At 51.5% G+C, this 10,836-nt stretch overlaps 1 long non-coding RNA gene across 2 annotated transcripts in view; it reads right to left on the minus strand.

Moving 5' to 3' along the window:
• LOC123023337 overlaps nucleotides 1-2,692 on the minus strand; it is a 10,741-nt gene extending 8,049 nt beyond the window's left edge. The window contains exons 1-2 of one of the 2 annotated variants that reach the window (XR_006414708.1): nucleotides 2,470-2,692; nucleotides 829-1,050 (exon numbers count right to left, since the gene is read on the minus strand). This is a non-coding gene — a long non-coding RNA (uncharacterized LOC123023337). Of the gene's footprint in view, nucleotides 1-828; nucleotides 1,332-2,469 lie in introns of those variants that run through there. The other variant, XR_006414707.1, reaches the window with a different exon arrangement.
• Nucleotides 2,693-10,836: the final 8,144 nt, after the last annotated feature.

The raw sequence follows: 10,836 nt of genomic DNA on the forward strand, positions 1-10,836 counted from the left end.
GTCTGGACACCTCGTTTTCCTAACCCTAACCCTACCCTGGTGCACACCCCTAACCCTAATATAGGGGTATTATTCCATTGCAAAGTGGACAATTTTGAAAAAGCCTTCCCTGAGCAGCTTTTTCTGCGCAGCTCATCATTTCTGCCCATCCTAAACACATTCCAACCATCAAAACCATGTCTGGACACCTCGTTTTCCCAACCCTAATATAGGGCTAACCCTAACCCTAATATAGGGCTCAAGTTCCATTAAAAAAAATGCGATTTTGAAAAAGCCTTCCCTGAGCAGCTTGTTCTGCGCAGCTCATCATTTCTGCCCATCCTAAACACATTCCAACCATCAAAACCATGTCAGGACACCTCGTTTTTCTAACCCTAACCCTACCCTGGTGCACACCCTAACCCTAACAGAGGGCTCAAGCTCCATTCAAAACAATGCGATTTTGAAAAAGCGTTCCCTGAGTAGCTGTTTTTGCACAGCTCATCATTTCGGCCCATTCTAAACACATCCCAACCACCAAAATTATACTAGGACGCACATTCAGCAGTTCAGGATACAAGTCTGCCCCATCGCTTGCTGCTTGGAGGGTCCCACTGGGCCTTGCCCCGTCACAGAATTCCAGCCCACCTCCACCTGTATGACAATCAGTAGGTGCCCTCCGCAAGAGTTGCACATCTGAGCATTGGCTGTTTGCCGCCCAAGTGTCAAAGGTCTAGGGAGTGGCGGACACAGAGTAGAGAACTGAAACATACAGTAATATGCAGAAAGCAGTCAAGCTGCAAAGAGAGAGGCAGAGTAAATATGCACAGCTGGACAAATGCCTCTTACCTGATCTGCTCCGCTGCTGCCGAACGGCTCGCTGTAAAGAAAGATGTTGGTTCTGCGCAGGCCTCCCTGGGGAGACGGTTGCACAAGTGGTGCCAGTCCTGAGCTGGCTCTGTCCCGCGTTGCCCGCTTCTGCGCCTCTCCTGCAGGAGGGCCCTTGGAAAGGACGCGGAGTGTGCAGGCAGGTTCGCGCTGGGAGAGCGGCTCTGCCGGGCACTGAGCGCCCTAGAGAGGAGAGAAGTGGCTTAGCAAAGGCCCGTCTGGAACACCGTTGCCAAATTCAGTCTGTTCTCATTTTCACATACTGCAAGGAACCAAAATGTCGTGTCAATGCAAAAAAAGAGCGCACGCAGAGAAGAGAGCCTAATTGAAAGGACTAAAGCAAGTTTCCTGAGAAGGATCATGGAGTGACTTTTATTGGCAAGCGTTAAATCAAGCGGCTTGGTTAAGTGGACGCCCCGTGGACATGCACAGAGCGAGCCTGATCCCACTACCTCCTGTCCTTGTGGCACATGTAGCAACGCTAGAGCGGCCTTCCCTGAAGGGGCACCAGGATGGGGAAGGCGGGGTGGCCCGTGGGGTGCAGACCTGCGTGCTCCCGTCTCCCATGGCAACCTGCGGAAACCAGGACTGGCGGCAGTGCCCCGGGTCAAGCACACTTCCTGCTGTCGGCTGCCACGTAATGCGAGCAGAGGTCCTTGAGAGAGGCCCGAACATGCAGAAATGGTGCTCTGCTGTTTGGGGAAAAGCACGTGTCTGAAGACAAGCTTGTGAAGGACACCTAACGCTTTACTGGCGCCCAGGAATGAGCCGGCTCCCGGTGTGCCCAGCGTGAAAAGACGGCTTTGCACCCCCGCAGCGCCCCTCTTGGGAACGCAGTGCCTTCCTTTTGCTTCGTTCCGCTTGCATTCATTTCACCAAGGTGAAATGCATCTTTGGGAGAGCTTAGCTCCAGGATGGCCCTCGGAACAGCCAAGCAGAGAGGGGCTGGTGTGGCGGACTCCCCCCGCCCCCAGCTGACTCCTCGAAGGACCCAGGGTTGATGCCCACGACCAGCTTTCAGCAGGTGGAGGAGGACTCCCTGCGCCACCAATCGCTAACAGCGAGAGGCGTCTGCACCAGCATGCCGCAAAGGCACGCCATGTGCTTCATGAAGGGCCCGGCCGCTGCCTCCCGCAAGAGGACGGGCCCTGAGTTTGGGTGCTCCTTTCAGTGGAGCACTTTCAGGTGGGCGGAAGCGGCTGTCCCAGGAAAGGCGCTTCCACCCCCGTGGCGTAAACCTGGATCTCATCCCTTGCCATGCCAAGACGGCCGAGCCACCGCCCATGGGCTCCCCTCTAGAGGCCGGGCCTCACTGCTTCCAGAAAGGGGAAATCAAATGTGCTTCTGAATACGGCGCTTGGCCTGAAATCTAGCCAATGAAGGACAGAGTGGGCATATCGAATAAATCTGTCCCAGCCACACCTGGGAGCAGGGAGAGGCCGATCCCCCTCTGCAGCCAAGAGCCATGGGAGTGGCGTGGGAGAGGGCAGGCAGAAGGAAACCAACTGAATCCACGGGAGGGAGTATTAACTGTGTGTCTAGGGACAACTCGCAGTGTCGACATTATTTCTCTTACCTCAAGTTTATTTTAATAAAACCCACCAATCAGATCATGTCTGTGTTCCTCGGCGCAGCCTTCTTGGTCTCCAGAAGTCGGCTGAGTTATGCTGGTGACGGCTTTGCTCGCCTCCAGGATTAAGCCTGAAGGGTGTTGGCGCTTGGACGTGCCCTGCAACGGCTGAGGGACTCGGCGCCTGCCTGCCTGCCTGGGTGCTTCCTCCTGCAGCGATTCCAACAGCGTAGGAGCCAGCAGCTCTGCTTGTCAGCCAAACGGAAATACGGCGCTTGAGTGCAGAATCTGGCAGCCAATAGGGAATTGTGCAGGGACCCGAGTCTCAAGTCACTAGACCTCATGATTGTACAGGAAATGCTTGAAGACTGACAGTGGGAGTAGAACTTTCTCTCTTGCGGCCACTTTCCTCTTTTACAGGAAAGTTGCTTTCTGAGTGGAGGCATGTCACCGCTTTCCCCGAGGCGGCAGCGGGCAGGAGGAGAATTACACCCCACAGAAAACTACTAGATCAGGCCCAGGATGACGGCATGGCGCTTGTTACATCCATCTCTGCTTCCCACATTTTCAGTCTTCCATTTTTTGCCCCTTAATAGAACTGGCTTTGCAGGGTGGGGTGATGGATGAAAATTGTATACATCCCTTTAAACAGTCCATTGGCACAAGCGGGAATTTGCACAAATGACCCGCAAATTGTACGCAGAGAGCAAAAAAAACCAGGAAAAGCAGAGCAGCCTTTCCCACTTTGGTGCCCCCGACTCCTCCAGAGACTAACCGGCAGGGGATGCTGGGAACTGGAGGGCACCATGTTGAGGAAGGCTGTGGCGCAGACCTCACAAGAACCGATCGCTCCCCACGTCAATGTGTAAAGCACACGGATGTGAGCTGCTTTTGCTTCGGAAGCTTGCTATATTGACAGTAACAATATAAACAACTACCAAAAACATCGATTTGCAGAGCATTTCCTGGAGCTCGGTGCTCACAGAGGCAGCCACAAAATGTGGAACGTACACAGATCAGCACAACACGCCGGGCTGCATCCATCTGCTTTAGGAAGGCTTTGAATCGAACAAAACCCACCTCTTAACATTCAGGCAAAACGGCGGGTGCGTGGAGGGAGGAGCAATTTCATCCATTAAGAGCGTCTTTACAAGTGGCTGCGCACGGGGCCATTTACCCCTCCGTCACTCAACCGAATTTAATTGCAGGTGTAGCTAATGGAACAGTTTTCCCCAACTAGGTAACTTGCATGCATAAGTGAGCCTGTTTACTCCCAAACACTTTTTTTTGTTTAAAAAACAAACCCTCTGCAGCTAATTTATGCTGAAATGGTGTTAAATTGTATCAAATTGGCACAATAAAAACAATTGAAGATACTCCCACCCCCATGCCTTCAATGAACCAAGATTGCATTTGGGGAATGCATGGATCGTTTTAACAAATATTATAAAAATTAAAGAACGAAAAGAAGGGGAGTGGCCTATTGAACTCTGGAAATGCATATTTAAACACTTTAGCCTAAAACATCTCCATATTAAAAATGCCCAGAAGGGTACCCCTAAAGCGGCAGTGCTTTCAAAGGCTGTTAGATCAAAGTAGTTTCATCTTTTAATTTAAACCTTTTGTTGCTTCAACCGTCTTAAGAGAGATGAAGAGAGATCAAAATAAAAACTGAAACAAAACCGGCAGCTTTGTAGCTGCATTTTTCCCCTCCGCTCCCCCATCCAAGTCTCCAGCTTTCCCCCTCCCCTCGTTCCGAGTCCCTTCTCTCAATTTAGGCCGCAAAATAGGTCAGCTCCATTACCGATCAGTCTTCCCACAAATATTTAAAACAAATTGAATTGCACACCCAATACCCATCACAATTACGCCAGCCACAATAACTAAATTAGCAATTCAACAAAATAATTGGAAATGCGATCCTCTCTATTCTGCACTTTCCCTCAGGGCTTTTGCCGATCTGTGGGGGGGAAACTCCGCTTTACTAATTCAGAAGCTAATTAGAGCCACACTTGTAAATGAAGTTGTTTGTCTGAAACTTGAAATTCTGTGCAGTTTTATTTTCTCTTTATGGGGGTGGTGTCATTTCTGGAACACTCACCTTTCATTTCGGCTCCCCACCCACTTTAAGAGCAGTGCAAAAATGTTAAAATATGCTAATTAACAGAGGCACTGCAAACAGCTAAAGAATTTAAAATCTGCTAAAAATTCAAGCTAGGCCTTAATTGATGGCATTAGAAGAAACATCTGTGATAAGCCAGTTCTCTTGGTGCCCTTTTTCAAATAAATGTACTTTACAACTTGTGACAGTGACGGGAGCCCAGGGCTGCAGGAGGTGACCCAAGGGAGCAGGTGGGCAAGCTTCCAGCTCGGACCCTGCGCTCCTGCAGCAGCAGGACCTCCGGCTTGGCCCAAAGCCAAGGCGCTTGGCATCCGACCCAGCCCTCAGGTTAGCCAGTAGCCAGATCCTTCCTTTGGCTCCAGCCAGTGACCACGGAGGTTCCCCGGCTTTTGTGCAAGTTCCCCTGCCGCTAAAAGGATGAAATGGAAGTGCCTCAAGCTGGAACAGGCTGCTCCTTTTGCATCTGGCCCTCTCTGTCCACCACTGCAAAGCACTCACCAAGAACTTCTCCAAAGTGGAGTTTGACCCCCAGGAAGAAAGGGGGCAGCAGAGGGTGTGACCCTGCAGACACTGCCGGCCTGCGAACTCCACCAGCGGGTTGTGAGCGCTGACGGTGCTACGGACCAGCAATACCTGGACAACCACCTTTCAATTTAGACTGGGATTCTTCTCATTCCTGCCTCTCTTTTACCAGTGTAACTCTTCCTCTTAGCACTTCAAAGAAGTAAATTATGTGATGGTGGTTTTACGTATGCACCGGCCGACCTACTGAAGCTCGGGACACTGTAAGCAACCTGCCCTTTTGACTAGAAGGCTCAGGACCCTTTTAAAAACAAGAATACAACTTTCCCCCCTTCTTTAAAAACCTGCAAAGATGACTCAGCAAAGGCACTAACAGAGGCCAAAATAGGAGAGCCTGGCTCTGCGCTACGCACAAGCGAAGACGCCAGCCAAAGCGGGGTTTGCTCAAGCGTGGGTGCACCACGGGCTGTGCCTCGCACTCGCAGAAGCGGTTGCCCCAGCGGCTGCGGGATGGAGCTCGGCTAGCGCCGTTTGAATGTGTGGCAAAAGTTGCCTTCCTCTACTGCCCGTTCAGCAGAGCAGCGGCGTGGGAGAGTCCGGGCGACACGGGCACCTCCCAGAGAGCTTCCCCTCCTGGATTTCAGGAAGGGTTTGTTTGTTTGGGGAACTTGTGCTTCAGGTGTTAACATGAGGCGTCGTCCGGTGCTCAGGCTGTCAAGAGAAGCACCTTTGGCTGGAGCCCCAGACGTGTCCGTCCTGGTCCCAAGGGAAATGCGGGTCATATAGAGGACGGCCAATGTGCAGATCCAGCCAGAAAGGTCACACACCTCGATCTCGCTCCCTATGAAAGCTAACCTTGTCCCATTTAAAAGAGCCGATGATGTGGAAAGGAAGCCAAGTTCCCATGACAAGGACCCCGGACTTGCTCTCGACACCTACTTACCCGTGACGTGCCATCCTGACGCTGCAGCATGGAAACAAGACTCTGCGAGGATGCGGCCAGAAGTTCCAGGCCCCGATTCCTTCTGTCCGCCCTTCCTTCCTGTCCTCAAAGGCTCTGGGCATGGAAAACCTCGGCAAGGTGATGAGGCAGCGCCAGCGAGGAGAAGGCACAGTAAGTTGTGCAGCTGTGACCCTGGAAAGTGTTCAGAAATTTCAGCTGGCTTGGAAAACACACAGTTCCACAAGCTAGAACTGTGTGTTCCACGAGTTCCACGAGCTATGTAGCCGTAGTTAAAAAAGATTTGCACCGGCTCGAACTTCAGCTCCAGGAACAACCTGGGTGCTGCTTTCAGGACATAAAGACCTTGTTCGGCCTGAGAGGCCTCAGAAGGACCACATGCTTCGGAGACTGCCTGCTGCTGTTTTCAACCCCAGCCCCTGCCCTGGACCTTCCCAGGCACCTGGAAGGTGAGCCTGAATCCACCTGCGACATGCCCTTCCTGATGACAAACCTGATGATGGCTCCTTACACCCAAATGTTTCCCACAATCAAGCAATGCTTTGTTAGTAGCTTACAAAGTTTCCCTTGTATATGAGGGCGTATAATGTTGGAACTCAGAATCTTGGCTAATTCCTTGTTTGTGTGAGCTGCTGTCTGCCCTGAAATTTAAGGCTTCCAACCTGAAAACAAAACTGTCTTGAAGGCTGACCAAATGTGCAGGAGAGAAACAAACCGGAAACAGGAAAGCTAGCTCTGGTCAGTTTGCATGGCCATTCATCTGCAAGGCAATCGTGGCTAAAGCAACAAGCCACGGTTAATGTAAACCCGGACATGGCATTATCTGCAAATAAAGTGATTATTTTAAGCAGTCTTTTGCATAATTTGGACTTTAAGGTCAATTATTTTCAACCTGTGTATATTTTGGGCTGTTTAACATGAAGTGTAAACTGTCCTGAAGGCCAGTTTTAGGGGGAAGGCGGGACAGTGCTCTTGTTAAAATAAATGAGACTGGAAAAAACTCACAGCCTTTCTCTTAATGTGATTTTAAGAAAAAGGTCCTGGCAGACTTTTGGAGTATTTACTGCATATACAACTCTTAGCCTGGATACACAGAGCATTGCTTTTCATCCTTCTTCTCATTCATAATTTCTCAACACAAGAAATTATGCAAGGAGCATGTCCTGATCGGTTGCTGGAATCATTGATATTAGCCGTGGTGAGACCAGCCGTCAGAAATAGAAGCAGGCAGATTTACCCCCGCAGCTGATCATAGGGTTAGTGCACAAAAGCGGACGTGCTGCGGGACAAGGCCGCAGCTCGGCATTTCTGCTTCATCCCACCTCCCAAAATGCTCAACACGTCACAGCAAGCCCCTAAGGCAGGCCAGGGTTATCTAGGAGCGCTCAGCGCTGAGCCGGGTCCACCTGAAAGCGAGCACTGCTCTCTTTGACCTGGAGCAGGTCACTCTGCGTTGACATGGGGCAGCAGCCTTGCTTATGAAACCGAACCCCATCCTGCGTGTCCTCTAATCTCTTAAAAAGGCACCTGAACTAAAATTTTGATAATATGCAAATCTCTTAAATTTAATTGATTCATTAAAATCAATTCAGTATTTAAAGGAGGGCAATTAATCAACCAAAACTTCCTTAATTGGCAGGCAGCTCTACTTCATTATCCACAGCGCATACAGAGTTTCTTCTTTTAAATGGGGTTACGGTTCTTATTTTATTGTTGAAGACAGAATAAATTGGGGAAAAAAACATTTAAGGTGCAATCACGGCACAAGTATAGCCAAAAAAGGCCTTCAGCTCCTTGCCTGCACCGCCAGCTGGGAATGCTGGTGGGCGCCAACGTTTTGCCATCCACACTCGCGCGCAATTGGGCCCCTGGGCCACCCCAAGCACAGAGGCAACGCCGAAGTGGCATTTGGGACTGGTAAGGAAAGCACACAAGAAGCGTCCCAAAACCTGAGCTCGGGGTTGCAGCGTCGTCCATGCATGTGCTTGCTCTTTTTGTTCCTGCACGGCCGGCGTTTGACGGCCACAGGAGCCCCCCTGCCTCCTCCAGACTGGCAGCCTTAGGAGGGGCTGGCCTACTCCTGACACGAGGCCAGCTGGGCGGGCGGCACGAGAAGGTCCCTGGAGAAGCAAGGCCAGCTTGGGCGGCAGGGCGGCCCTCGGAAGGGCTGCCCCACTGGGTCTGAGAGACCAGCCCCTTGGGACCCACAGCGGCCAGCTTCCTCTGGAGCCAGAGAGCTGGAGAAGAGGCCCCCAGCCCCCCCCCCCCCCCCCCCCAGCAGCTGACCGGGCTCACGTTCCCAGCTCCTGCACGCTTCCTGCCAGGTGAGGTGCAACAGGTGGCCAGCGAGGGAAAGGCAGCACCTTGGCTGCAGAATATGCTCCTCAGACTCAGGAAGATCCCCTGGGCACTTCCTTGCACTCCTTTTCGGAGGCTGTTGAACTGAGTCGCGGCCTTTTAAAGATGGCGCACGTCTACTTCCAAGGGCTTTTGATTGCCAAGGGGAGGTTCTGGCACAGCGTTGACCCTCCTCTCTCTGCCCACATACAAGTGGTGACCCCCCCAAAAGGGGGGCTGTGCCACGTTTCCGTTGATCAGAGAATTAGGGGCCTGCAAGAGAAAGGAGTGGGGCTGGGGGTGCCCGGCCTTCTTGACTCACCGGTTCACGCTGCAGCTGACAGCCGTTGGGGAAATCCCGTCGGCCTCCTGCCGCGCAGAAAGCAGAGCCGTCCTCCTGGATCCTGCCGAGCCGGAGAGAAGCGGAGGCGCTGGGAGATCGGCCAGGGGACGCTGCGGCTGCAAAGAGGATGCCTGTCCGGAGCACTGGGGACAATCTGGAAGACCTTCCTCCGCAGGCGCAAGCGCGAATTGTGCTACTAATTTAGAGTTGGGAAAGACGATCGAAGTAACTCTCCCCCCACTGCTGGGGCACACTGACCCCCGCCCCACCCAGCACTGGACTTTGGGACATACCGCGTATGCCTGAAATGCCCCGCTGGGCTTTGGGTCAGGGGTCCGTTTAGTTGGACATCCTGCCCACTGGAGTGGGGAGTCTCTCAAAAAATAAAAGGGGGGCAGCCAGAAACATTCCCCAAGCTCTCCTCCAGAACATGAAGCCAAAAACTCCTGGTTGTCTAAGCTTAGGGGAGGTACTTCAGCTTTTAAGGATGGAGAGAAAAGCATTAAAACATCCCTGGCCAGGGGCCAAGCCAAGGTACAGCAAGGCAGAGGGCCAGGCTGGGAGGCTGAGAGGAGCGGATTTCGGTCCCCTGGCCAGAGGTTCCCTGCAGCTGGTCTACACTCTCCAGGGCTTCCACTCACATCCTTCCCAGTCCTGCCGGGGCTGAACCCGGGGCCTCCGACACGCGCAGTAGGCATGGCAGCAAACCACAGGAATTCTCTGTCTACTCTGCAAGGCAGAGCCCTTCCAGATCTTCCTCTTCTCCCTCAGCCCCCTATCCAAACCCCATAGGCTGCCCCCTGCCTCAGCACTTTACTTCACCCCCACCTCCTTCTTAACATGATACGTGTGTGTTTTTAGCCAGGAATGCTGCAAAAAAACAAAACAAAACAAAAAACAAACCCCAACAACCCTTTCACAGCAGAAGGTTGTCGTCTGGATCCAGGAATAGAAATTGCAACCTGGGAGAGGTCGACTGTGGCACAATTAAAAAAAAAAAAAATCACCAGGCAAATTTTGACCCTTCGAGAGGTGGAGAAAAAGAGAAGTGTGAAGGTGGCAAGAATGAAAGAAAAATCAATGGAGGCCCCAAGATCTACAGCTCTGGCTTTGCAGCAAATGCACATAAAGATTTATTCATCCATGCTACATACATTTTCTAAGACAAAAGTCAATATTCACCTTGACACAGATACTTTCTGCATCCGAGAGGTGGGGGGGGGGAGCCCTTCGATTTTCTGCTGGGGGTAACTGTCCTCATTCTGCCACTTGGAGAATCCGTGTGGATAGAATGCACATGGTTAGCTCACTTCCGAAATGTGGCTTTGAAAGGCACACACTTTTGACCACGACCCTCGCGGAAGGAGCTCAGGTCTTTGCAAAAGGCCCTTAGCTCAGCCTCACTAAGCAGAGGCATCCTTGGAGGGGAATGCGAGAGCGGGCCTGCCACGAGGGGGGGCAGTTGGGGTGCCCCTCGCCGTCCTTCCTCCAGAAGACAAAGACCTTTGCCCCAAACGGGGCTCGCATGTGGAATCTGGCCCGTTGGACCCGGTGATGTTCTGATTCTTTGACTGCATTTAAGATACTCCATTTTATTACGGATTATGCCAAGTTTTTGTTCTACTTCTCATTTCTTGCCTACACAATTTCCTCGGTAGAAAGGCAGGGTATAAATTTAAAATAAAACAACAAACCATGGAGGGAAGAAAAGTACAGGATCTGGCAGAATTCAGCTTGGTGACAACTGCAGCTTTCCCAATATTTAAATAATAATAATAATACTGAACGTTTCTAGTCTTTATGCTTGCAAAAGCCAAGCCTGAAAGTCTCACAAGGTTTGCATCTGGAGAAGAATTCCAGAGAGTGATGGTTAAGTCACAGAGTGCACTTTACTTATGCCTTCTCCAAGTACTGCAGGTCAAATCCTCGGCCTGCACCGGTACAACAGTTAACATGGGTTACCTTCTTTTGCTTTGTTGATCAAGGAACACAAGTGAAACTAAAGGTCCTAAGTTAGCTGACACCTGAGGCCGTCAGAAAGCGTCCAAGTGCAAAGCAAATGACCCTAACTTTGCAATTCCGAATTGCCAGAAAACCCACATCACAACCAGCAA

Source organism: Varanus komodoensis, unplaced genomic scaffold (assembly GCF_004798865.1).
Source record: "Varanus komodoensis strain SLA01 unplaced genomic scaffold, ASM479886v1 scaffold20_1, whole genome shotgun sequence".
Lineage (NCBI taxonomy): Eukaryota > Metazoa > Chordata > Lepidosauria > Squamata > Varanidae > Varanus > Varanus komodoensis.